The sequence below is a fragment of the Scyliorhinus torazame genome, chromosome 3 (assembly GCF_047496885.1).
Source record: "Scyliorhinus torazame isolate Kashiwa2021f chromosome 3, sScyTor2.1, whole genome shotgun sequence".
NCBI classification, from domain to species: domain Eukaryota; kingdom Metazoa; phylum Chordata; class Chondrichthyes; order Carcharhiniformes; family Scyliorhinidae; genus Scyliorhinus; species Scyliorhinus torazame.
The window spans coordinates 62,112,286-62,134,031 of record NC_092709.1 but is presented as its reverse complement, the minus strand read 5'-3'; the positions used below and the strand labels follow the sequence as shown (position 1 = coordinate 62,134,031).

The following is a 21,746-nucleotide window of genomic DNA, read 5'->3' as shown; positions in this document are numbered from 1 at the left end:
CACCGTTCTGAAAGTTCAGACCTATGAACTGAAAATAGGAGCAGGAGGCCATTTGGCTCTTTGAGCCTGCTCCGTCATTCATTATGATCATGGCTGATCACCCAACTCAATAGCCTAATCCCGCTTTCCCCCCATATCCTTTGATTCTCTTCGCCCCAAGTGCTATATCTAACGGCTTCTTGAAAACATGCAATGTTTTTGGCCTCAACTACTTCCTGTGACAATGAATTCCACAGGCCGACCTCTCTCTGGGTGAAGAAATTTCTCCTCATCTCTGTCCTAAATGGTCGACCCCGTATCCTCAGACTGTGACCCCTGGTTCTGGACACACCCACCATCGGGAACATTCTTCCTGCCACTGTTTTCTAAGTATTTTGCTCTAAAATATTTGATAATGGATTCTAGAATTTTTCCCACTACCGATCAGGCTTACTGATCTATAATTCCTCTCTACCTCCCTTTTTAAATAGTAGAGTTACATTAGCTACCCTCCAATCTGGAGGAACTGTTCCAGAGTCTATAGAATTCTGGAAGATGACCACCAATGCATCCATTATTTCTGAAGCCACTTCCACTTGAAGTACTCTGGGATATAGATTATCAGGCCATGGGGATTTATCAGCCTTCAATCCCACCAATTTCCCAACACCATTTCTCTACTAATATTGATCTCCTTCAGTTCCTCCCTCTCCCTAAACCCTGCGTTCTCCAACATTTCTGGTATCTAATTTGTGTCCTTATTTGTGAAGACAGAACCAAAAGTATGCATTTAATTGCTCAGTCATTTCTTTGTCTCCTATTATTCGTTCCCCTGTTTCTGGCTTTGTCTTCACCAATCTTTTTCTCTTCACGTATCTATAGAAACTTTTACAGTCAGTTCTTATATTGCCTGCAAGATTACTCTCATACTCTATTTTCCACTTCTTAATCAATCCTTTGGCCCTTTTTTGCTGAATTCTAAACTTAAAAGTTGCTGTTTGGTTTAGAAGAAGGTGAATTTTCAATCAGCTTTAAACAGGCTTCTACTTCTAGGCACTTGCAGCTGGAGCTTGTTAATTAGTTAATTGGATTAGGCCAGTTTTTCAGAGGCGAGATTCACAGTATAAAAGTGACCCCCTACAGTGCAGGCTTTGTTTGCACTGAGTGCTGAATTTGGTGCTTTTTGAGTGCGATAGTGAGAGTTTGGTGACCGTGGGAGTATAAGGCTTCATTTTTATCTAAAGTTTAGTCTTTCTTTTATTTAGTTAATTAACTTAAAAGTTGCTGTTTGGTTTAGAAGAAGGTGAATTTTCAATCAGCTTTAAACAGGCTTCTACTTCTAGGCACTTGCAGCTGGAGCTTGTTAATTAGTTAATTGGATTAGGCCAGTTTTTCAGAGGCGAGATTCACAGTATAAAAGTGATCCCCTACAGTGCAGACTTTGTTTGCACTGAGTGCTGAATTTGGTGCTTTTTGAGTGCGATAGTATGTAGATTGTCCGACCAGAGGAGGGGCAATATTGGATTTAGTACTGGGTAATGAACCAGGGCAAGTGATAGATTTGTTAGTGGGGGAGCATTTTGGAGATAGTGACCACAATTCTGTGACTTTCACTTCAGTAATGGAGAGGGATAGGTACGTGCAACAGGGCAAGGTTTACAATTGGGGGAAGGGTAAATACGATGTTGTCAGACAAGAATTGAAGTGCATAAGTTGGGAACATAGGCTGGCAGGGAAGGACACAAGTGAAATGTGGAACTTGTTCAAGGAACAGGTGCTACGTGTCCTTGATATGTATGTCCCTGTCAGGCAGGGAAGAGATGGTCGAGTGAGGGAACCATGGTTGACAAGAGAGGTTGAATGTCTTGTTAAGAGGAAAAAGGTGACTTATGTAAGGCTGAGGAAACAAGGTTCAGACAGGGCATTGGAGGGATACAAGATAGCCAGGAAGGAACTGAAGAAAGGGACTAGGAGAGCTAAGAGAGGGCATGAACAATCTTTGGCGGGTAGGATCAAGGAAAACCCCAAGGCCTTTTACACATATGTGAGAAATATGAGAATGACTAGAGCGAGGGTAGGTCCGATCAAGGACAGTAGCGGGAGATTGTGTATTGAGTCTGAAGAGATAGGAGAGGTCTTGAATGAGTATTTTTCTTCTGTATTTACAAATGAGAGGGGCGATATTGTTGGAGAGGACAGTGTGAAACAGATTGGTAAGCTCGAGGAAATACTTGTCAGGAAGGAAGATGTGTTGGGCATTTTGAAAAACTTGAGGATAGACAAGTCCCCCGGGCCTGACGGGATATATCCAAGGATTCTATGGGAAGCAAGAGATGAAATTGCAGAGCCGTTGGCAATGATCTTTTCGTCCTCACTGTCAACAGGGGTGGTACCAGGGGATTGGAGAGTGGCGAATGTCGTGCCCCTGTTCAAAAAAGGACCTAGGGATAACCCTGGGAATTACAGGCCAGTTAGTCTTACTTCGGTGGTAGGCAAAGTAATGGAAAGGGTACTGAAGGATAGGATTTCTGAGCATCTGGAAAGACACTGCTTGATTAGGGATAGTCAGCACGGATTTGTGAGGGGTAGGTCTTGCCTTACAAATCTTATTGAATTCTTTGAGGAGGTGACCAAGCATGTGGATGAAGGTAAAGCAGTGGATGTAGTGTACATGGATTTTAGTAAGGCATTTGATAAAGTTCCCCATGGTAGGCTTATGCAGAAAGTAAGGAGGCATGGGATAGTGGGAAATTTGGCCAGTTGGATAACGAACTGGCTAACCGATAGAAGTCAGAGAGTGGTGGTGGATGGCAAATATTCAGCCTGGATCCCAGTTACCAGTGGCGTACCACAGGGATCAGTTCTGGGTCCTCTGCTGTTTGTGATTTTCATTAATGACTTGGATGAGGGAGTTGAAGGGTGGGTCAGTAAATTTGCAGACGATACAAAGATTGGTGGAGCTGTGGATAGTAAGGAGGGCTGTTGTCGGCTGCAAAGAGACATAGATAGGATGCAGAGCTGGGCTGAGAAGTGGCAGATGGAGTTTAACCCTGAAAAGTGTGAGGTTGTCCATTTTGGAAGGACAAATATGAATGCGGAATATAGGGTTAACGGTAGAGTTCTTGGCAATGTGGAGGAGCAGAGAGATCTTGGGGTCTATGTTCATACATCTTTGAAAGTTGCCACTCAAGTGGATAGAGCTGTGAAGAAGGCCTATGGTGTGCTCGCGTTCATTAACAGAGGGATTGAATTTAAGAGCCGTGAGGTGATGATGCAGCTGTACAAAACTTTGGTAAGGCCACATTTGGAGTACTGTGTACAGTTCTGGTCGCCTCATTTTAGGAAGGATGTGGAAGCTCTGGAAAAGGTGCAAAGAAGATTTACCAGGATGTTGCCTGGAATGGAGAGTAGGTCTTACGAGGAAAGGTTGAGGGTGCTAGGCCTTTTCTCATTAGAGCGGAGAAGGATGAGGGGCGACTTGATAGAGGTTTATAAGATGATCAGGGGAATAGATAGAGTAGACAGTCAGAGACTTTTTCCCTGGGTGGAACACACCATTACAAGGGGACATAAATTTAAGGTGAAAGGTGGAAGATATAGGAGGGATATCAGAGGTAGGTTCTTTACCCAGAGAGTAGTGGGGGCATGGAATGCACTACCTGTGGAAGTAGTTGAGTCGGAAACATTAGGGACCTTCAAGCAGCTATTGGATAGGTACATGGATGCCGGTAAAATGACATAATGTAGATTTATTTGTTCTTAAGGGCAGCACGGTAGCATTGTGGATAGCACAATTGCTTCACAGCTCCATGGTCCCAGGTTCGATTCCGGCTTGGGTCATTGTCTGTGCGGAGTCTGCACGTCCTCCCCGTGTCTGCGTGGGTTTCCTCCGGGTGCTCCGGTTTCCTCCCACAGTCCAAAGATGTGCGGGTTAGGTGAATTGGCCAATGATAAATTGCCCTTAATGTCCAAATTGCCCTTGGTGTTGGGTGGAGGTGTTGAGTTTGGGTATGGTGCTCTTTCCAAGAGCTGGTGCAGACTCAAAGGGCCGAATGGCCTCCTTCTGCACTGTAAATTCAATGATAATCTATGATTAATCTAGGACAAAGGTTCGGCACAACATCGTGGGCCGTAGGGCCTGTTCTGTGCTGTATTTTCTATGTTCTATGTTCTATGCTCCCAAACCTCAGACCTGTTGTTTTTCTAGGCCAATTTGTATGCTTCTTCCTTGGATCGAATACTATCTCTAATTTCCCTTGTAAGGCAGCACGATGGTGCAGTGGTAGCACTGCAGCCTCACGGCACTGAGGTCCCAGGTTCGATCCCGGCTCTGGGTCACTGTCCGTGTGGAGTTTGCACATTCTCCCCGTGTCTGCGTGGGTTTCGCCCCCACAACCCAAAGATGTGCAGGGTGGGTGGATTGGTCACGCTAAATTGCCCCTTAATTGGAAAAAATGAATTGGGTACTCTAAATTTATTTTTTTTAATTAAAAAAATTTCCCTAGTAAACCATGGATTGGCACCTTTCCCATTTTATTATTTAAAAAAAAAAAAATTTAGAGTACCCAATTCATTTTTTCCAATTAAGGGGCAATTTAGCATGGCCAATCCACCTATCCTGCACATCTTTGGGTTGTGGGGGCGAAACGCACGCAAACACGGGGAGAATGTGCAAACTCCATACGGACAGTGACCCAGAGCTGGGATCGAACCTGAGACCTCCGTGTCGTGACGCAACAGTGCTAACCACTCTGCCACTGTGCTCTCACTCCTATTTACTTTTGTGCCAGACGAGAATAAACAATTGTTGCAGATCCTCCATGCGCTCCTTGAATGTTTGCCATTGTCTATCCACTGACATCCCTTTAAGTAATATTCCCCAATCGATCAAAGCCAACTCACACCTCATATCGCCGTTATTTCCTTTTTTAAGGTTCAGGACCATAGTCTCAGAATCAACTACTTCACTCTCCATCCTGATGAAAAATTCTATCATATTATGGTCGCTCATGCCCAAGGGGTGTCACACAACTAGATTCCATTCTCATTACGCAGTACCCAGTCTAGGATGGCCTGTTCTCTAGTTAGTTCCTCAATGTATTGCTCCAGAAAACTACCCTGATTCACTCCAGGAATTCCTCCTCTACGCTATTGTGGCTAATTTGATTTGACCAATCTATATGCAGATTAAAATCACCCATAATTCCTCGTGTGCAAGGTTGGGGTTGATACAGCTGAAGGTGGTGTATAGAGCGCACCTTACAAGGGCGAGGATGAGCCAGCTTTTTGAGGGGGTAGAAGATGTATGTGAACATTGAGGAGGGGCCCCCGCAAACCACGTTCATATGTTCTGGTCCTGTCCAAAGCTGGAGGATTACTGGAAGGAGGTGTTTAAGGTAATCTCTAAAGTGGTGCATGTGAAACTGGACCCGGGCCCTCGGGAGGTCATGTTCGGGCTGTCGGACCAGCCAGGGTTGGAAACGGGTTCGGAGGCAGATGTTGTTGCCTTCGCCTCGTTGATCACCCGAAGGCGGATCCTGTTAGGGATCCTGTCAACCTCTCCACCCCGTGCCCTGGCGTGGCAGGGGGACCTGCTGCAATTCTTGATGCTTGAAAAGGTCAAATTTGAACTGAGGGGAAGGGTGGAGGGGTTCTACAATTCATGGGTGTTATTCATTATGCACTTTCGAGAATTGGATCACATTGAACATTAGGGGGGTTGGGGGGAGGGGACTGTATGTGTTAATGATCACTATGGGTAATTCCTGATCCCTCTTTGTCATTTAGAACATACATACAGTGCAGAAGGAGGCCATTCGGCCCATCGAGTCTGCTCCGACCCACTTAAGCCCTCACTTCCACCCTATCCCCGTAACCCAATAACCCCTCCTAACCATTTTAGTCACTAAGGGCAATTTATCATGGCCAATCCACCAAACCCATGTTTATGTTAACATGCGGGCTAATGTTTGGGGATTTGGTGGGAGGATGGGATCGTTGTTATTGATATGGGGATTGACATTACATTCGTTACTGATTATTGTTTATTGTTGGGTGTATATTTGGGAGAAAATGTGAAAAAGGAGGAGAATTTTTAAAACATACCACCCATAATTACAGATTTTCCTTTATTGCATGTGTTTTGTTATGCTCTTGACGTAGCATAAGCTGCTTCCTTGATGTGCACTCTGACAAAGGAAGGTTCATACTTGGAGATAGCTTTAACACATTTAGTACTGTTAACAATTCTCCGACTTGGATTTGTCTCTACTGTTAATCCTTCTATAGCTACTCAGACTGACGAACCAGTCTGCTACAATCCACGTGGTGGGTGTGATGTTCAATCAACCCTGTGTCTGTACTCACTGAGTGTCTCCACCGGAAAGAGACTGAGCATGAATGATGTGTGCTTTTATATGGGTTGGTGTAATGCACTCCTGTGGTAGTGTCACGTCTATGTGTATCGTGAATGTCCATTTGTCGAGTCCTATCTTACTGACCTATTGGTTGACTGTCTGTGTGTCATGTCTCTGGTGTTCCCTCTAGTGTCTAGCTAGGCGTAGTGTATATACCTTAACCCTTTGTGTACTTACAGTGATGTACATCACCACATCCCCCCTTTTTTCGTGTTACATATTTTCAGTACAGTGTTAAAGAAAATTGAACAAACTAGGTAGATGAGTGATACTCTGTACAAGTTATGATAACAGTAAACAATAAGTCCAAATCATATGCATGAGTCCAAAGTTCATTAATTATTATGGTCGAGTGGCTTTCTTGTTTGGTTAGTGAGTTGGTGATGTTAATGGTGGCATTGCATTGTAAACACCATCAGTGTCCCTGTGCTGAAGGAACCAAGAAGTGGTCAAATCACTTTGCTGTTGGATTTGGACTCTTTTTTTTTTCGATGCTTGTGGTGGTTATTCTTGATGGCAGCTGTCCTGAAAGCCAGGTTGCCTGTTGGTAGTGCAGCAAATGTGAATTGGTAAGATGCATCGTCCTGCCATGGCATGTCATTGTACTGAGCTGAGCAGTAACAGTGTCCCTCATTTGCAGAGTTGTATCATGTCGTACCAGTCGTAGTTCCATTGGTGTTGTTTTTGTCGTGCTTGTTGTCGACGTTGTTGCCTCTGGTACACTTCTTGCTATTGTCTTTGATGTTGTTGTTGTATTGGTTGGTTTTGTTGTCGTGTTTGCTGCGCTCAAGGACCACACACTGGATAATACGAGTCCTTCACACAGTTATTCGTGTCAGAGTGCTTTGTAGCATCTGCTGTTTCCTTGAGCGTGCCGTCACTGAGTTCGCAGCGCTCCCCGTCTGAAGTCATGTCCGGCTTACTTGAACAAGCTTTGGCTTGTCGATGCTCCCCGTCTGGAGTCTAGTCTGTTTCACCTGAGTCAGTTTTGGCTTGTCGATGCTCCCCGTCTGGAGTCTGGTCTGTTTCACCGGAATCAGCTTTGGTGTCTTGACGCTCCCCGTCCGGAGTCATTGCAGGTTCACTTGAGTCAGCTGAGGTTTCTTGATGCCCCACGTCCGGAGTCATTTCAGGTTCACTTGAATCTTCTGACATTTTGTGATGCTCCCTGTCCGGAGTCACAACAGTCAGGAATGCATTTGCTTGTGGAGAGGCTCGAGCGAATGAGGTTTGAAGTAACGTGGTGTCACCGGAGTCATCAGTAGTCTCACTGTGATTGTCGAGTGCCTCTGTACATTCTAGCTGAGGCTTGTCACATTGCACATCTGGTATGGGAAGTGAGATGCCGTCGTCACTTGTCTCACATACAGTGGGTAGAGCCTCAGTGTCTTCTTGTCATTCACTTGAGCTGGGTAGACCGTCAGAGTCTTCTTCTGGTGGCTCAAATAATCTGGGTGGACTGTCATAGTCGGCTTGCTGTACACTTGAGCGTGGCAGACTGTCATAGTCTTTCTGTTGTTCACTTGAGCGTGGCAGACTTGCATTGTCTGCTGCTGGTTGCTCAGAGGAGGTTGCTAGACCCTCATGGTCTTGTTCATGCAAGGACTGCGCTTTGAAGTCTTGCATTGCTTCTATCATGGAGGCTGACCACGAGCTCGCTGTGGAGACTTGTGTCGTTCCTCTGTGGAGTCTTGCAGCGTTCCTTGTGTGGAATCGTGCATTGGTCTCTCTGTGGAAACTGTCATCACTTGTTCATGCAAGGACTGCGCTCTGGAGTCTTGCGTTGCTTCTATCGTGGAGTCTGTCCACGAGCTCTCTGTGGAGGCTTGTGTCACTCGAGTCACTTCTTGTTCATGCAAGGTCTGCGCTGTGGAGTCTTGCGTTGCTTCTACTGTGGAGTCTGTCCACGAGCTCGCTGTGGAGGCTTGGACTCTTCATGGTGCGTGGGCCACTCTCTGTGTGGAGTCGGGGACTCTTTGTGGTGCGTGGACCACTCTCTGTGTGGTAGCAGGCCGCTCTCTGTGGGCATGTACCGCTCTCTGTCTCTTGGTGTCAGGCCGCAGCATAATCCTGCACTCACGAGTCGGGATGTCATATATGCTGGGCTGAAGATCCTCAAATCCGAAGAACACATCCGCGCCTGTGTCGGATTCTTCACTGTAGAACACATCCCGTTGCAGTTCGGATTTGGTACTGGGGTCGCCATCTCAAATGATGAAATCATTGTCTGAGTCATAGTCTTCTAGGACCATATCATCACCTTTTGTATCGGATCTGGCATTGGACTCGCGATGTCCAAAGAAGAATTCAAGGTCGGAGTCGTAGTCTTCAAGGACTGTATCATCTCTTTGGGCGGTGCTAACTGCTTGTTGCAGGGTTCTGCGGAGGTTACTTTTAGCTACTGGTCGAAGTTTAGGCATTGTGCTGTCGTTCCAGGTGAAAGAATCTGGTTTTGAGGCTTTAAATTTTTTTTCCCGTGTTTTGGGACATTTCCCCTTTAAGTGGGCGTGGTCCAGGGCCTCTGACGTCACGGCGCTTGTGACGTGGATCGTAGGAAGCGATTGTGCATGCGCAGATCGCTGTTCCTTTACTTTGCGCATTTCTCTCAACTGCGCATGTGCGGTACCTTTTCCAAGATGGCTGCAATTCAAAACTGCCATTTGTTGCTGCAAGCCTACCTCGTGGTGAGTTTTGGCATCTCTTTTACCTTTTCTTCTTGTATGTTCCTCGCAGAATTCTTGGAATTTGTCCAGGACTGTCTGGAAGTCGCTCTTGTTTTGCCCCTTTGAGTATTTGAAGGTCTGGAAGATTTCAGCTGCTTCTGGACTCGCGATGGTAAGTAGAAGCTTTATTTTCTCTGCATCCGCCACGCCATCTAAGTCGGACGCTACCACTTAGATCTCGAATCTCTGCCTGAACCAACACCAGTTTTCACTGAGATTGCCTTAGTACCTGAGCTGCTGTGGAACCGGAATCCCGAACATCATCTTGCCCGGCTGTTGTTGCTGGTTGTCACTGTTTGCTGAGTTGCAACTATATGGATTTAACAGTTCACTCCTGGAACCATGTTTTGTTATGCTCTTGACGTAGCATAAGCTGCTTCCTTGATGTGCACTCTGACAAAGGAAGGTTCAGACTTGGAGATAGCTTTAACACATTTATTACTGTTAACAATTCTCCTACTTGGATTCGTCTCTACTGTTAATCCTTCTATAGCTACCGACTGACGAACCAGTCTGCTACAATCCACATGGTGGATGTGATGTTCAATCAACCCTGTGTCTGTACTCACTGAGTGTCTCCACTGGAAAGAGACTGAGCATGTGTGATGTGTCCTTTTATATGGGTTGGTGTAATGCCCTCCTGTGGTAGTGTCACCTGTGTGCGTATCGTGACTGCCCATTGGTCGTGTCCTATCTTACTGACCTATTGGTTGACTATCTGTGTGTCATGTCTCTGGTGTTCCCTCTAGAGTCTAGCTAGGTGTAGTGTATGTACATTAACACTTTGTGTACTTACGGTGATGTATATCACCACAGCATGCATCTCTAATTTCCTGTTTAATGCCATTTCCAACATCACCACTGCAGTTTTTGGGGTCTATATATGACACCCACTAATGTTTTTTGCCCTTGGTGTTTCTCAGCTCTACCCATACCGATTCTACATTGTCAGAGCTAATATTGTTCCTCACGATTGCTTTCATTTCCTCTTTAACCAGCACTGCAACTCCACCAGTTTTTCCTTTTTGTTTGTCCTTCCTAAATACTGAATACCCCGGACATTCAGTCCCCATCCCTGGTCACCCTGTATCCATGTCTCTGTGATCCTGATTGTATCATACCCGTTTACATCTATTAGTTCATCCGCTTTATTGCGAATGCTCCACGTGTTAAAGCACAAAGCCTTTAAACTTGTCTTTTTAACATTATTTGTCTCACTCCTAATATTTTTCACTGTGGCCCTGTTTGGATCTGGTCCTTGGTTTCTTTGCTGATCACTTTTCTTCTTCCCCTTTCAGCCTTTTGTTTTTGTCATGGTTTCCTGCTCCTCTGACAACTTGCATTGGTTCCCATCCTCCAGCCATTTTAGTTGAAACGCTCCCCAATCACTCTAGGAAATACTCCCCAAAGGTCATCAGTCCCGGACTGGCCCAGGAGTAACCTGTGCCTTCACCAGCTCAATATCTAGGTAAATCTAGTGTACTCTTTTCAGTGTTCTCTGGTTTTCTGGAGTATATCATTTGCTGCCCTTGGTCTTCTCATCAAACTAATATACAATGTCAGGCAGTAGCTCAGGTTTTAAACAAATAGATCAGTTTATTTAACATCAATCAATGACACCCAGACAAACATTGCTTTTGTGGTTGAAATGTCAAAATCCCAAATATGTCTCTCCTGTCCTAAACCTAAGCTCGAAACTGATCCTTGAAATATGGTTGCTCACATCTTACGTGATGAGTTGTTACCATAGAGCTTCAGATCAGCCTAGTATCTCAGGATGACCTCAGAATGACCATTGGCTTGGAGAAAGCAAACCACATATCAAAATCCTTTGACGATAAATTGGAACAAAGGACATTCAAATCAATATCTCTTGTAACTATATTACTGAACAGCAATTGACACGTTGCCAATTACAGTGAATGTCTATAACAACCGGAATGAATGATTTGTGATTGCCAGAAAGTAACATTGTGTTTCACCGCTACCAATAACACTGAGATCATAAACTACACATGCCAGCCTCACAATGAGATTCCTGTCAGCAAGCAGGAAGCCATCAGTAGGCCACAGATGTGATTCCGATGCCTGGACAGATCACTCACCAGACAGTATCATGGGTCATTGTGGTTTGCTCTGTGCTACACAGCCTGGTGCTGCAAAGGGGGAGGATCTGTCAGGTGGTGACATGGAGCAGCTGCACATCTCCTCCAATGAAGAGAACATTGAAAAGGATGAGAACGATGAGGTTGAGGAAAATAAGGCTGGAGGAGAAGAGGCCATAGCATGGGCCAGACGAGAGAGGCAGGCACACGAGGCTCTCCTGGCCACCAGATTCCATGAGGAGGATGGCAAGTAGTATTGATTTTCCTCTTGGGCAAGTTCCCTCCATCATGGGCCAACATGAACACCAGTATTGCCATCACTCTCATTTCAGCCATTCACACCAATTTGAGAGTCAGTACTTAAACATCATGCTCACAATTGTCCTGACCCTTTGAAGGATGAGGAGACCTCGGGAGCATGTGTCCCTGCTGAGATGAGGCACCAACTGGAGCAGGACCTCCTGGCCTCAGACAGAAAAACGTCCAGTCTCTTCTAGTGTCTCTCCAGGAACCCAGTCCCGACATTAGCCTCCAAGAGGTATGAGCTCTTCTATGAAACTCAGTGGACTTGTGGCAATGTTCCTTCATTTTGACAAAGGTCCTCAAGGAGATTCATCACCAACAACAGAACAACACAGTCCATATAACCTTGATGATGGTATGAATAGTTGCCACTTATGCCAAGGCAGCCGAGGATATTCCGTTAAGTGTTACTCCATTTTTAGATCACTGAGTCTCAGCTTTATATCCAGCACCCTCAATTAGGGATGCGGGCCTGATTTAGCCAGACCTTTCAATGGAGTTGGAGCACCTCAGGATGACCATGTTCACACACTTGCCTGCCATACATAAAAATGCTTCCTTTTTAATACAAACACTCACAAACACTTCACCGGCACCTGTATCTCCATTTTTATCACCTCCCTCATTGCCATCAGTTCCTTTGTCAGGAATATCTTCCATCCATCTCCAGGCAGGTGGGGGGAGGCCGTTGGTCGGGTCATCAGTCTACCTCTCTCCGGGATGGCTGGGGACCCCTCACCTCGTGGGTTTGCCAACTCGTCCACTCGCTGCTTGCGGCCTTTTCCTCCACTCCTGCCTTCTCTGTGGCCTCTTGAGCTCCCATTTGCTGACAATTCGTTCATATCCTCTCCTTTTCTTAATTGTGGGTGAGGTAAGTCCGGATTTGTGGGCTAATTTCAATTAAAAGTGCCAATTTGATTGTGTTCTGGAGGAGAGCCACTTGGGGGCTGGTTTAGCATAGTAGGCTAAACAGCTGGCTTGTAATACAGAACAAGGCCAGCAGCGCGGGTTCAATTCCTGTACCGGCCTCCCCGAACAGGCGGCGGAATGTGGCGGCTGGGAGCTTTTCACAGTAACTTCATTGAAGCCGACTTCCGGTGGTGGCCATGGAGGAATAGGTCGCACATTTGATAGCTCCCACCTGTAATGGATTTTGGACCTTTTTCCCCCAGTTTTCCCCCGGATTTTATGGGATAAATCAGTGAAAAGTGAGACTGTAAGGAGAAATCCCCCTCCAATGTATGGAGAATTGGACCAGAAGTGGCGGTGTGAGAAGACAAAGTCCTATAAGGGAGACGCAAGCAGAGCTGGTAGCACGGGACAGCATGGCGGACAGCAAGGGCCGCGGGGAGACGGCACAGTGGTCGACGGAGCAGCTGGTGAAGTTTTTCGAGGATTGCTTCGCCAAGCTGAAGAAGGACACGCTGGACCCGATTAAGGCTTCGGATGATCAAGTGGTTCAGAATCAGGAACCCACGGGACAGCGATCCAGGAGATCAACAAAAGTTGTCCGAGCACTAGGAGTATGTAACTGTGCTGGAAAGCAAGGTGGGGATGATGAACAACCGCCAGAAAAGAATGCAGGAGAAGCTGGAGGACCTGGAGAATAGGTCCAGGAGGCAGCATCTCAGAATTGTTGGCCTCCCTGAAGGCAGTGAGGGATCAGATGCGAGGGCCTATGTGACGGACATGTTGGAGAAGTTGATAGGGGCTGGGGCCTGGAATTGGGCTCGGCCCCTGGAATTGGACAGGGTGCACAGAGCCCTCGCGAGGAAACCCAGAGCGAACGAGCCGCCAAGGGCCATGGAGGTACGTTTTCACAGTTTCTTGGACAAGGAACACGTTTTGCGGTGGGCCAAGAAAGAATGGAGCAGCAAGTGGGAGAACTGTGAGTTGCGCATTTATCAGGACTTGGGAGCGGATTTGGCCAAGAGGCGAGCTGGGTTCAATCGGGCAAAAACACCCCTTTTTAAGAAGGGGGTGAAGTTCGGGATGCTGTACCCAGCCCGCCTGTGGGTCACACATGAGGAACAGCACTTTTACTTTGATATGCCAGACCAAGTATGGACCTTTATTAAAGAAATGAAGCTGGAGGCGAATTAAAAGACTCTTAAGCAATGGAGAAGTACTGTTGCAGCGATTTGTGGTGCTGGATTGTATAAATTTAAGTAGCTCTATGTGAAATAATGGGCTGTGTGGTTGGTTAAAGATTGATCTGTCTTGGAGGAACCTTGTTAGAGGGGGGGATGAGCTTTGAATTTAGTTCTGCTTTTTGGGTGACTATCTTTCTAAAGTGACTGTTTCTTCACTGTTTTTTCTGTTGTTTGTTTACTCGGGAATGTGATGCTTTTAAAATGTTTATTCATGTTGGGGGGGGGGGGAGAGAGGAGAGTACAATAGGGACACAGACTGCTTGGTGCCAGAGGCGGGAGCTATCGAGTCAGCATGGGTCAGCTGACTCTCGGAAGCGCGGTGGGGGGTGAGCAGCTGTTAAGCTGGAGCTTGACTTGGGGGATTGGGTTTCTAGTGCTGTTCATAAGTGGGGGGGGGGGGGGGGGCGGGAGCTGCTTTGCTGACAGGGGAGGAACTGTTACTAGGGGACAAATGGGAGGTCGGGAACGGCGACAGCCCGAGTGGGGACTCGAGGAAGCGGAGGGCGCGAGCTCGAGGCTGGCCTAAAAAGGGTGATGGCTAGTCGTGGGGGGGGGGGGGGGGGGTTGGAAGTCCCGCATCCAGGCTGATCACATGGAACGTGAGAGGACTGAATGGGTTGGTCAAGAGGGCTCACGTGTTCACGCATTTGAGGGAACGGAAGGCGGACGTGGCAATGCTACAACAGACACACCTAAAGGTTACAGACCAGGCGAGATTGAGGAAGGGGTGGGTCAGTCAAGTATTCCACTCAGGACTGGACTCAAAGACCAGGGGGATAGCGATCTTGATCAGCAAACGAGTGGCATTCAAGGCAGGGAGAATCGTGTCAGACAAAGGGGATAGGTACATAATGGTGAGTGGGAAGCTGGAGGGGGTGCGAGTGGTACTTGTGAACATATATGCTCCGAATTGGGACGACGTGGAATTTATGAGGCGGGTGTTAGGTAAGGTCCCAGACTTAGAGTCACATAACCTGATCATGGGAGGGGACTTCAACACAGTCATTGATCCGGAATTGGACCGGTCAAAATCCAGGACAGGGAGGAGGCCGGCTGCTGCAAAGGAATTGAAGGGTTTTATGGAACAGATGGGGGGAGTAGACCCATGGAGGTTTGCACAGTCGAGGACGAAGGAGTTTTCCTTTTTTTCACATGTCCACAAGGTATACTTTCGAATCAACTTTTTTGTTCTGAGCAGGGCGCTAATACCGAAGGTGGTGGATACTGAGTATTCGGCAATTGCAGTGTCGGATCATGCCCCGCACTGGGTGGATCTACGGATTAGTGTGGAGAGGGGGCAATGCCTGCTGTGGAGACTGCATGTGGGGTTGCTAGCGGTTGAAGCGATCTGTGGGCGGGTTAACAAGTCCATCCAGAACTACCTGGAAACAAATGATACAGGGGAGGTCTCTGCAGCGACGGTCTGGGAAGCTTTGAAGGCAGTAGTCAGAGGGGAATTAATCTCGATACGGGCTCACAGAGAAAAGGTGGAACGGGCTGAGAGGGATAGATTAGTGGAGGAGATACTCCAGGTGGACAGGAGATACTCGGAGGCCCCGGACGCGGGGCTACTGAGGGAGCGGCGGAGGTTACAGGTGGAGTTTGGGCTGTTGACCACAGGGAAATCAGTGGAACAGTTGAGGAAGGCAAGGGGGGCGATTTATGAGTATGGGGAAAAGCAAGCAGAATGTTGGCGCACCAGCTCAGGAAAAGAGGCGGCCAGGGAGATAGGTAAAGTAAAGAGTAGAGACGGGAATGCTGTCCTGGACCCAGCAGGGGTGAACGAGGTGTTTAAGGACTTTTACAGTAAATTCTATGAGTCGGAACCCCCGGCTGGAGTGGAGGGGATGAGGCAATTTCTGGATCAGTTGAGGTTCCCGATGGTGGAGGAGGACCTGGTGGAGGGGCTGGGTGCCTCAATTGAGATTGAGGAAATAATCAAGGGGCTGGAGGACATGCAGTCGGGCAAGGCCCCGGGGCCTGACGGCTACCCGGTGGAATTCTATAAGAAGTTTTCAGAGATATTGAGCCCACTGCTGGTGAGGACATTTAACGAAGCAAGAGAGATGGGACTCCTCCCCCCAACAATGTCGCAGGCCTTGATTTCATTGATCCTGAAACGGGAGAAGGATCCGGAGCAATGCTGGTCATACAGGCCGATTTCTCTACTGAATGTGGATGCCAAACTGCTGGCTAAGATACTGGCCACAAGGATAGAGGACTGTGTCCCGGGGGTGATAGGGGAAGGCCTGATGGGATTTGTTAAGGGCAGGCAACTCAAGGCCAATGTTCGAAGGCTTCTAAATGTCATTATGATGCCCTCAGAAGGAGAGGAGGCGGAGGTGGTGGTAGCGATGGATGCGGAGAAGGCTTTTGATTGGGTGGAGTGGAATTACCTGTGGGAGGCACTGGGAAGGTTTGGGTTTGGTGAGGGCTTTATTAACTGGGTACGGTTGCTCTGTCAGGCACCAGTAGTGAGTGTGCGTACGAACCGGCTGAGATCGGGGTATTTTGAACTACACCGAGGGACGAGGCAATGGTGCCCCCTCTCCCCGTTACTGTTTGCTCTGGCCATAGAGCCATTGGCCATGGCGTTAAGAGCCTCTAGGAACTGGAAAGGGCTGGTTCGGGGAGGTGGGGGGGCGGTGGAGCACCGGATCTCGCTCTACGCAGATGACCTGTTCTTGTACATTGCGGACCCGTTGGAGGGGATGGGAGAAGTAATGCGAATCTTGGGGGAATTTGGCAATTTTTCGGGGTATAAATTGAACATGGGGAAAAGCGAGATGTTTGCGATCGAGGAAAGAGGAGAAGAGACTGGGAGAGCTGCCGCTGAGAATGGTAGTGGAGAGCTTTCGATATCTGGGAATCCAGGTGGCCCGGGAATGGGAGGTACTACACAAGTTAAACCTATCCCGGTTGGTAGAACAAATGGAAGGGGACTTAAAGAGATGGGACATGCTCCCGTTGTCACTGGCGGGGAGGGAAAATTATGGTCCTCCCCAGATTTCTGTTTGTCTTTCAGTGCCTCCCCATCTTCATCCCTAAGGGATTTTCCAAGTGGATGAATAAGATTATTTCAAGCTTTGTGTGGGCGAGTAAAACCCCATGTGGTAATAACCACAGGTTTGTACCGGGTAGGCTAGATGGCGGGTTCCAGAGTTGGCAGAGGGCAGGAATTGGAAGGATGGGGGATCTATTTATAGATGGGAGCTTTCCCAGCTTGAAAGCTTTGGAAGATAAATTTATATTGCCAGCAGGGAATGGTTTTAGGTATTTGCAGGTGCGGGACATCCTGAGAAAACAGGTGCCGGCCTTCCCGCTGCCGCCGCCACGGGGGATACAGGATAGAGTAGTTTCCAGTACCTGGGTGGGGGAGGGGAAGGTAGCGGATATTTACCAGGAGCTTTCGGAGGCGGTGGAAACTCCGATGGAGGAGCTTAAGGGCAAGTGGGAGGACGAGCTAGGAGGAGAGATAGAGGCGGGTCTATGGGCGGATGCCCTAAGCAGGGTTAATACCTCCTCATCGTGCGCCAGGCGCCATGGTGCCTGATACAATTTAAGGTAGTCCACCGGGCACACATGACAGTGGCTAGGATGAGTACGTTTTTCAGGGTAGACACACGGGTGGTGCCGCGTCCGGAGGTAGCGATCTTTGGAGTGTCGGAAGATCCGGGAGTTCAGGGGGCGAAAGAGGCCGACGTCTTGGCCTTTGCCTCCCTGGTAGCCCGGAGACGGATCTTGTTAATGTGGAGGGACTCAAAGCCCCCGAGTGTAGAAACCTGGGTTAGTGACATGGCTGGGTTTCTCAGTCTCGAGAAAATAAAGTTTGCCTGAAGAGGGTCAATGTTAGGGTTCTCCCGGAGGTGGCAGCCGTTCGTCGACTTTCTCGGGAAAAATTAAAATGTCAGCAGATGCAGTATTCCGGGGGGGGGGGGGGGGGGCGGGATTGTTGTTGTATGGTTAAGGTGCGTGAAGATTGGGCTGCGGGGGGGAAAATGATTATTTAACCATGTTGATGTCATTGTTTATGTTACTCCTATAAAAATTTTCAAATACCTTAATAAAATATTATTTAAAAAAAACTTCATTGAAGCCTACTTGTGACAAAAAGCGATTATTATTATGATGTGCGACTGCTCAGCACATCACCGTGACCTGAAGTCCGTCTCCCCATGGGGTAATCCTACCCAGTGTTTCAAGTCACTGACTTTTCATCAGAACCTGCTGAAAGGTCATTGATCTGAAATGTTAACTTGGTTTCTTTCTCCACAGATGCTGCCAGACCAATTGAGTTTTTTTGTATTAATTTAAGGGATGTGGGTGTCACTGGCTAGGCCAGTGTTTATTGCCCATTCCTAGTTGCCTTTCAAAAGGTGATGGTGAGCTGTCTTCCTGAGCGACTGCAGTGCTTGAAGCATGGCTCCACCTCCAGTGCTGTTAGGGAGGGAATTCCAGGATTTTGATCCGATGGCAATTTCATCATATTCTGTTTTTATTTCAATTTCCAGCATCTGCAATATTTTACATTACTTGCACATATGATTAACTATTTTTTGCAACAAATATGGAACCAGCATACATCTGTCACATTTCAGAAAACTGATCATTTCTCCTGTTTATCCTAGCCTTGATTACCTGACTGCTCTCTACGAGTAGGAGCTGGGGATTTATAAACAGCTGCCAATATTCAGAAACATCCTTGAGCAATTAGCTTTTTGCTAACCTCAGCGCTTGCCAAATTAGACCACTTTTCACACGGAGTACCTGAGTGAAGGTCTTAAAGGCACAGACTAAATTAAACATGACTGCACCACAGTAGCTAAACATCAGACGGAGTGAAGGTCACAGGACAAGATCTTCCAGCGGGTGGGGTGTTCTGGTCCCGCCAACGGTGCACCCCTGCCACGCGGGTTGGCGGGCCGCTTCCCACTGCCGAGAAACACACCGCGGGGGAGGCCAGAGAATCTCGCCAACAATTACTGATGCTGTTAATAAACAAAGGTTCACTCTAATACAACAACGAACACCTATTTTGTGTGAATTAAAAATTATACATTGATACATATTTATTTGATACCTTGAAGCTAAATAAAAGAAGTTACTTTCGGCTACATGCAACAAAAAAAACTATGGAAGGCCAACAGAAGCAAGCATAACAGAAGATTATTTTGGGGGGATGTAATAATTCCAGACCAACCCAGACTAGAAGGAAAGAAGGTTTATTCCACAACAAAAATAAAACTGCAGCCCTAGCGTAGAGGACAGGCGTCCCATGGGGAACTCCCCAATCTCGGTCTGGGCCAGTGTCTAAAGTCCAGCTAGTGATGTGGAAATTGGTTTTGGGCAAAAATGTATGGAAAGGAATTGAAAGAAATTGGGTGGGGTGTCACCTGTTTTGCAGCATTGCATAAGGCCCACGCATAAGTAAATACATTGAATATGAAAATAAATTAAGGGTTTCAAACTGAATGCTGCATAAAAAGGTAAAATAATGTCATCTAATTACTGAATAAATTATTTTAAATAATGTTCAATGCCATGGGCTTTCAACAAGTGATTATAACGTTCCAGATTGTAAGACAATTAAATCACCTCCGTTGTGGTGCATGCACCAGGGCATGTCGCATGATGCTTCATGCTGGTTTAGCATATGGAATATCAGGGACAATCAGCATGCTGGGATTAGAAATTACCTCTTAAATAATAATCCTAAATAAACCACTGTTGCTTAGTCATACATATAGAGTGACACTTTATAGAAGTGCGGCTTCTCTTTCACAAGATTTAATACATAACTATTAGTGTGACAGTCGAGGGGGGACTATTTCGTTGGCCGGGTCCGTGAGCGGCTGCCGCCATGCGCATGCGTGGCCACGGACCAGCCAACTCTGTGGGCCGTATCGGCCTGCTAGAGCCGTGTGCTCTATGCTGCCGGCATGCTAGCCCCGGCCAAACGGAGGATCGGTGGCCGTTTTACGCCATATTTTGTGTCGTAAAACGCCACCGTGGGGACGTAGATTCAAAATCGGAGAATCCAGCCCAGGATATTTCAAAGTGCTGGTCGCAACCCGTGGGTGGGTCGCAGGTGGGTGTTGGGAGGGTCACAGGGCAATTGGTCACAGCATTTCCGCGGTGGTCCTGATCATGGGAAAAGTGCCCAATGGCTGCTACTGGCATTTTTATTAAGAACGGCGGACCACTGCCACCTTTTAAATGAGAGGGAAATGAGGCTGTGTGCAGTCTTCCAGCCATAAGCGGCATCAGTGAGCAGGTCACACGCCCTGAATACGCATTTGTATGTGCTTTTTGGCACCAAATCATGGAGAACTTCTGGGGAGATTTTTCCAGCTGCTGGCAAGCAAGAGAAAAGGACAGCGAAGATGGATCATTTTGTCTCAAGGAATAGATGGCCAGGGACACAAATAAGAAGTGTACCTACTGGCCAGGATCTCATATCATATTCTGCTGGAGAGAGCTGCCCTGGAGAGTCCAGGGCAGGACAGAGCAGTGCTAGTGTTAGCTGTTTACAGACCTCCAGGGTCTCTAGATAATAGCCTAGGAAGAAGAAACTTAACATGCGAACAAAGCAGTGTAAAGCTGATTTCTTGAGATATGGCTTTTTTAGTTGTGCCAATGCAAATAAGGATGCAAAGCCTATAAGTGTTATATGCGGGGAAGTCCTGACAAACAAGAGTAGAAGTTTCAGATTTTGAAAGAGAAGTCGTGGGTGAAAAACTTCTTTTGATGTTGAGATCCCAGTGTCAGTTATTAACTTACAGCTGACACGAAATGAAAAGACTACGCTGCCATACTGGTCCTGCAATAGCACATTAAAAATAGGCCCAAAGTCCATGAGGCTGTCAGCTTTCTGAAGTAGCATCTCCCAGGACAATCCAGCGCTGAGTAAACAAGCATGTTGCTATTACCTTTCACAACGACCTAAATGTGCGAGGTGGATTTTCTGTTCTCACAATGATGAGGGCGGCATAAAGGAACTGGCTAAAGTCTGCACCTGATATGCACATTGCCCCCTCCTCCTGTGAACCTGACTGTAGTGAGATCGTAAGGACCAAGCAGACACCCCTTTCACATTAAAGGAAAGCGAATGTGGCATATGTCACGAAGATCGGCTAATGTGGGTCGTGAAGGTCAGCTGGCAGGGGTCCTGAGGGTCGGTCTGTTGGCAAAAGTGGGTCCCGGGGAAAAAAAGTTTGGAAAACACTGCTCTATGACACTGGTGAAGCCACTCCCAGAGCAATGTGTGCAGTTTTGTTCCCCTTATCTAAGGAATGATAAACCTGCCTGAGGAGTGCAATGAAGGTTCATTAGACTGGTTCCAGGGATGAGGGCATTGGCCTGTGAGGAGGGGTTGAGTAGACTAGGCCTATAATCCCTGGATTTAAAAGAATAAGAGGTGATCTAACTGAAACTGATCAAATTCTTAAAGAACTCGACAAGCTATATGCTGCGAAAATGTTTCTCCTGATTAGAAAATCTAGAGCACAGGGTCACAGTCTCAGAATAAGGGGTAAAGACATTTACAGCTGGGATGAGGAGAAATCTTTAACTCAAAGGGTCCTGAATCTTCAGAATCCTCCACCCAAGAGAATTATGGGTGTTCAGTCATTGATTATATTTGAGGCAGTGATCCATAGATTTTTGGAAAGAAAGGAATTTTATGGGAAAGTGGAGTTCAGGTAACAGGCAAGATGGGCCCTGCAAAAACAATGTCCATCTTATTCCATCTTTCCATACAAAAGACAACAAAGAGCTTAACATCCAAATGAATGGCTACAAGTTAAAGCACCACCCAACTCTAACATACCTCAGAGTGACCTTAGATAGGACACTGACCTTCCAGGAACATCTAAAAACAACTGCAGCCAAGGTCAAATCCAGAAAAAACTTGATTGCCAAGCTAGTCGGTTAAATGTGGGCAGCTGCTACTACCACTCTTCGAACCTCGGCACTTGCTCTCTCATACACAGTACAGAATACTGCATCCCTGTTTGATCAAGACCGTCACGCACACACACACACCATAAGACATAGGAGCAGAATTAG

At 47.1% G+C, this 21,746-nt stretch overlaps 1 protein-coding gene across 1 annotated transcript in view; it reads right to left on the bottom strand.

The window, feature by feature from the left end:
* LOC140408472 (short transient receptor potential channel 3-like) overlaps positions 1 to 21,746 on the bottom strand; it is a 234,142-nt gene that overhangs the window by 56,017 nt on the left and 156,379 nt on the right. The gene's annotated exons all lie outside the window — the stretch shown is intronic.